Below are 6,407 nucleotides of genomic sequence, written 5' to 3'. Positions count from 1 at the left end.
CCAGAGGACAGCCAGTCTCTTGTCAGTGAATGATGGATGGAAGTAATACCAGCAATTACCCAGGACACTGCGTATTTCCTCTTGCTTCTTGAGAGGTCACCAATCTAATGCCAACCACAGCTCATGGATAAACACTTATTACGACTCCACATATTGCCTAGTAAGCAGTTCAGTTAAGGTTGAGTAAGGTTTTGGTGACATAGACGTTTTGATGGTCATAGTGGTGGCTTCATTTCACAGTGGGGAAAGAACTTTGTCCTGTGTCCTGAGGTGGGGTAATAGCAGCAACAGGGCCTGAACTGATTCATTGTGATACACTTGACTTATCATGGTTCATTTTGGGTTTTGTTTGTTTGTTTTTGATTTTGTTTTGCTATGCTACAGTTTGATACTTTCTACCCTAACGGAGGGGGAGGTACCTTTGCTTTGTGGAAACTGTAGGGTTAGAGAAATGGTTTTGGGGACAGAATTTAAGGTCCTAGGAGGATGTGAGTTTCAAAGGTCTTCCAGTTGGCTTGGATGCAGATGGTTCAGGAACCATTCTGTTTGGCAAGTTCTCCACTGTGTTTTAATTTTCAGAGGCATCTGCAGGGAATGTGAGAGCCCAGGATCAGAAAATGTCTTGGCGCTGTCATTGTGCAACGAAGGCAATCTGCAGCGTTCCTTTTACACGCTTGCCTCTGTGCCTCCCATCTTTCCCCAGATTATTCCACACTGGTAACCTAATGTACTCGTAGGTGCCATGTAAGAGAATGCTGCCAAGAAAGCAGTGGCTTTGTGGAAGAAACAAAGCTGTAATAGCAAAATGGCAGAGACTGACACCGCGTAGGCAGACAGCCTTATGCTTGCCATTCTAATCCTAACCCGCGGGTCAGCCCACCCCGGGAACAGCTTCACAGCTCCAACACAGCCAGTCTTGGGATGATGCAGTTGCCATCCGTCTGTTTTCTGTCAGTGAAACCTACTTCCTGAAGCGAGGCACAGGGCTAGCAAAGGGAACGAAATGGAGAAAGGCTGTCGACTTTGTAAAGAAAAAGAAGAACGGTTGATGCGAGGCAACATTCCAGCTGTGCAGGGGTGGGCTGGGGACAGGGAGAGCAGCTTTCAAAGGAATGGCCATTTGCTCTTTGACAGATGCAAACACCTGGAATCAACAAAAATCAATTCATTCTGGAAAGTCTGAGTAGGCAGGGTGCATGATAGGATTCCCTGCAGAAGGGAAGGACTGTTGCTATGGAAACCAGATGATCCTTTTCTGTGATCCGAGCCCCGGTACACTTGTCAGCCTGCCTACTCTGGACATCCACACTGTGGGGCCGGAAAACTGCCTGCATTTCTTTCAAGGGAGTGTTCAGATATTGGTCCCCTGGGCTTTGGGTCAGAGTCTCTGGGGAGGGGCTGAGTCACTTAGAACCCTAGGAGCTCACCTCCTGCAGTGAACTTGGGTAGCATCACTGACTGTAATGGTTCTCAGTAAGCCTCCGAGGGGCAAGTGGATGTGTGTCTTAAGGTTGTACCTAAAGGATGCATGTCCTGGAAAGCTGTTTCTAGAACAAAGGCAGTGTACAGTGTACAGTGTACAGAGGGAGCTTCTCCAGAGGCAGAAGGGAGAATAGTGCTTAGGGAAGGTAGTTTGGGTATACTACCTGCTTGGCTATGGTTTTATTTTTGGTGTGGAAGAGTAAACCCAGGACTTCAAACATGCTAGGTAAGCACTCTGACTTACATCTACTTGGATATCAAACCCTCTAAGCTCTAATGCTGTATGTAAGAAGTTGAGAATTGGGGCTGGAGAGATAGCTCAGAGGTTAAGAGCACTGGCTGCTGTTAGGAAATAGTATTTTAAGGTGTGTTGCTTTTGTTTATGCTGCATTTGTTTAATCCTGTGAAGTTGTGACTCTTTGCCTGTCTAAAACACCTGATGGTCTAATAAAGAGCTAAGCGGCCAATAGTGAGGCAGGAGCAAGGATAGGCAGGGCTGGCAGACAGAAAGTGTATGTAAATAGAGTGAGAAAGAGGAGGAAGAAGGAGCAAGAGAACAAGGAGAGAAAGACATCAGGGCTCAACTACCCAGCTACACAGCAAACCATGGAGAAAGAAGTAAAGAAAGCTATACAAAATTAGAGAAAGATAAAAGTCCAGAGGTAAAAGGTAGTCAGGATAATTTAAGTTTAGAAAAGCTGGCAGAAAACAAGCCAAGCTAAGGCTGGCATTTATAACTAAGAATAATCTCTGTGGGGGCTGGAGAGATGGCTCAGTGGTTAAGAGCATTGCCCGCTCTTCCAAAGGTCCTGAGTTCAATTCCCAGCAACCACATGGTGGCTCACAACCATCTATAATGAGGTCTGGTGCCCTCTTCTGGCCTGCATACATACACACAGACAGAATATTGTATACATAATAAATAAATAAATATTTAAAAAAAAAAAGAATAACCTCTGTGTGTGATTTACTTGGGAACAGGGTGGTGGGTCCCCCCAAAGCCAAAAGAATAAAACTTCAAACTAAAGGCTGCTCCTCCAGAGATCCTGAGTTCAATTCCCAGCAACCACATGGTGGCTCACAACCATCTATAATGAAATGAGATCTGGTGCCCTCTTCTGGTGTGCTGGCATATATGCAGAAAGAACACTATACAAAAGAAAGAAAGAAAGAAAGAAAGAAAGAAAGAAAGAAAGAAAGAAAGAAAGAAAGGAAGGAAGGAAGGAAGGAAGGAAGGAAGGAAGGAAGGAAGGAAGAAAGAAAGAAAGGAAGAAAGAAAGGAAGGAAGAAGCCTTTAAAAAAGTAGTAGAGAATTACCCAGAGAGCCTTTCACTCAGTAGCTGATACAGCAGACACACAGTTGAGCTAGCGTCTATACCCTTCCTGAGTTACCTCAACTAATACACTGTATTCATTCTTTCTTCTCATTGCAGTGACAAACCCCCGGATGAAAGCAAGCTAAGAAAGGAAGTGTGAAAAGAAAGGGCCTGGCTCACAGTTTGAGGGAGACAGTCCGCCATGGTGGGGACAGCAAGGCAGCCGGAGTGTCAGGCTGCTTACTGCCCACTTGGGAGTTGCAGTCAGGAAGCAGAGAGATAAATGCTGGTGTTTAGATGCTTGCCTCCTTCCTTCCTTTCCAGTCTCTGTCTTAGCTAGGGTTACGATTGCTGTGATGAGACACTGTGACCAGAAGCAACTTGGGGAGAAAAGGGTTTATTTCACTCACAGTTCATCTAACAGTTCATCAAAAGCAGTGAGGGCAGGAACTCAAGTGGGGCAGGAACCTGGAGGTAGGAGCTGCTGCAGAGGCCATGGAAGGGTGCTGCTTAGTTTGTTCCCCACAGCTTCACAACCTGCTTCCTTAGAGACCCCAGGACCACAGGCCCAGGGGTAACCCCACCCACAATGGGCTGAGCCCTTCCCCCATCAATTACTAATTAAGAACATGCCCTACAGGCTTGCTTAGAGCCCAGTCTTCAGGAGACATTTTCTCAGTCATGGCTCCCTCCTCTGTGATGACTCTAGCCGTGTCAAGTTGACATAAAACTAGCCAGCATGTGTACCATTCCAGGATCCCAGCTCAGAGGATGGTGCCACTCACATTCAGGGTGTGCCTTCCCTTCTCAGTCAGTCCTCGGTGGGAACATCCTCATAGATAAAGCCCAGAGATGTGTTTCCTAGGTGATGCCAGACAAAGTCACATTGACAATGAAGTTTTTTTTTTTTTTTTTTTTTTTTTTCTTTTTTTTTTTTTTTTTTTTTTTCTTTTTCTTTTTTGGTATTGAAGATGAAACCCAGAGCCTTACACTTACTTGGCAGGGGCTCCACCTCTGAGCTGTATGCACCCTCAGCCCAATTACAGAGTTTAAAGTCTGATCCGGAATGGAGGGCCTCCCCCAATGAGACTAAGTGTGAAACCTTCTTCCTCTTTTCCCAAGAGCACATTGTGTTTTCCTTGCTTTGTAAGCAGCTGATTGACAGGAAATATTTTATTAGGAGAAATGCTACTGCCACCACATCAATGTCACCACAAACAATCCATGCTTATTGTGACCTACCTTTTTTCTACCTTTCTTCCTTTTCTTTCTGTACTACGTATGGAATCCAGACTTTGCGCATAACAGAAAAACACTCTACCCCTGAGCTATATGCTTACTTCTCTTCACTTAAAGAAAAAAAAGCTGAGTTTCCTATTATAAAACCAATAAACAATTTTCTCTCAACTACTTTTAAAAAATCATAACCCTGCCTCTTCAATCCCATCACTGCTAAATTAGGCCTATTTTATTCTTTTTTAAATTTATTTATTTTTATTTTATGTGCATTAGTGTTTTGCTTGCATATGTGTTTGTATGAGGGAGTTAGGTCCCCTGGAACTGGAGTTATAGGCAGTTGTGAGCTGCCTTGTGGGTGCTGGGAATTGAACTCAGGACCTGTGGAAGAACAACCAGTGCTCTTAACCACTGAGTCATCTCTCCAGCCCCTAGGACTATTTTCTTCTAGACTTCCCCACTCCACATCTGCCAAGACTATCATTAAATAACTATAGTGTTGCTTCAATTCAGATCTAGAATGTTCCCCCCAAGGCCCAGATGTTAAAGACTTTATCCCTGACCTGTGGTGCTGTTGGGCAGAACCTTTGAGCTTTGGGACCAAAGGGGAAGTCTTAAGGGGTGCTCTAGGTGGAGATTATGAGAACTCGGTGTTCTAGTTTCCTCTCTCTAACTGTGATTGAAACACTCTGACCAAAGCAACTTAGGGAAGGAAAAGATTTATCTAGTTTACACCTCCAGGTCACAGTTATCATGGAGCAATGTCAAGGCTAGAACCTCAAACGGGCCTGTGTGCTATGCCACACAGCATCCTCTCTAACCAGGGAACTTGCTCACAGCTGTGGAAGCAGAGCAGAGATGATGGAGGAGCACTGTGCCTTGCTTGCAAGCTCAAGCACAGTGTCTTGGATCCTCCCACATCAATTAACAATCAAAACAAAATCCCACAGACACAGACACACCCACATGGTAATCTGATCTGGGAGAATCCTGCCATTGAGACCCTATCACAGGTGAATTTAGGCTGTGTCAAATTAACCGTGTGTGTGTGTGTGTGTGTGTGTATGTGTGTTTGTGTGTGGTGTGTGTGTGTGTGTGTGTGAGAGAGAGAGAGAGAGAGAGAGAGAGAGAGAGAGAGAGAGAGAGAGAGAGAAAGGTCTTCCACTCATGATAAACAGGCTTTTTCCACCATGTCATCCCTCCATGATGCCATCACAGTCCAAAACAATGCGGTTAGTCAACCATGGACAGAACCAAAACTGTGGGCCAAAATAAGCCTTCTCTCTTTTTAAGTCAGTTATCTCAGATACTCTGTTACAGCAATGGAAAGCAGACTAATATATATATATATATATATTGCATATATGTGTAGAGACATAGCTGGTGGTAGAGCACTTGCCCGGCCTGAGCAAGGCTCTGGGCTTGATCTCCACCGTCATAAAAAGGCAAGCAAGAGAGAAAGCATATATAATATATACAAAACTGATGGGAACCTCCTCCAGCTAATGGCCTTTGAGGGGCTGGACCAGGTTGGGCGTGGCCTTGGGTACCAAAAAGGTGCAGGCCCATCTCCACTTGCCACACCTAGATGTTGGATTTTGTTTCTGTTTCCCGTGTGATCTGTGAGTTCCTTTAATAAATGACCCCTTATTATACCCTATTTGGAGCCAGTGTGGGATTTCTTTATTTGCCTCCCCCCCATCTGATGTGCTCCCCTTCATCTGGTACCCAATGTGGGAACAAGTCCATGCTTACTGGGACATGCTTTCACGATTCCAGTGGTTTAGCTTTCAAGTGAACTTTCAAGTGAACAGGGACAGTTTAAAAAAATACTTATTTTTATTTGTGTGTGTGTGTGCGCCACATATGTGTGGGTGCCTGAGGAATCGAGAGAAAGGCATCAGCTCACCTGGAGCTGGAGTTACAGGAGGTTGTGAGCCACCTGACATAGGTTCTAGGAACAAACCCGAGTCCTCTGCGAGAGTAGGAAGTGCTCTAAACTTTAGAGCTATCTCTCCAGCTCCCCCCCCCCCCATTTTTAAGGGTCATTTTTAGAGTGTTATAGATTCACTGTAAAACTGAGAGGGAGGTGTAATGACCTCCCATGTTCTGCTCCCCTTCTGACATCCTCTCCAGAGACCGATATTCCCCATTAGAGGTACAGCGTAACCAAACGATGGGAAGCGCACTCCTGGGCTCGGACGCTTGTATACTGGCACCGCCTATCATGATTACCTTACAGAACACATTTGCTTTTCTAAAGTGCCCTGTACTCCACCTATCCATCTTTCCTTCCCTACTAAATTCTTGAGATCCTTAATGATTTTACTGCCGACCGTATATCAAGTCTTTTCTGACTGGCTTCTTTCACTT

The sequence above is a fragment of the Chionomys nivalis genome, chromosome 7, assembly GCF_950005125.1.
Source record: "Chionomys nivalis chromosome 7, mChiNiv1.1, whole genome shotgun sequence".
NCBI lineage: Eukaryota > Metazoa > Chordata > Mammalia > Rodentia > Cricetidae > Chionomys > Chionomys nivalis.
The sequence above is the reverse complement of the archived record's forward strand: the minus strand, read 5'-3'. Positions refer to the sequence as shown.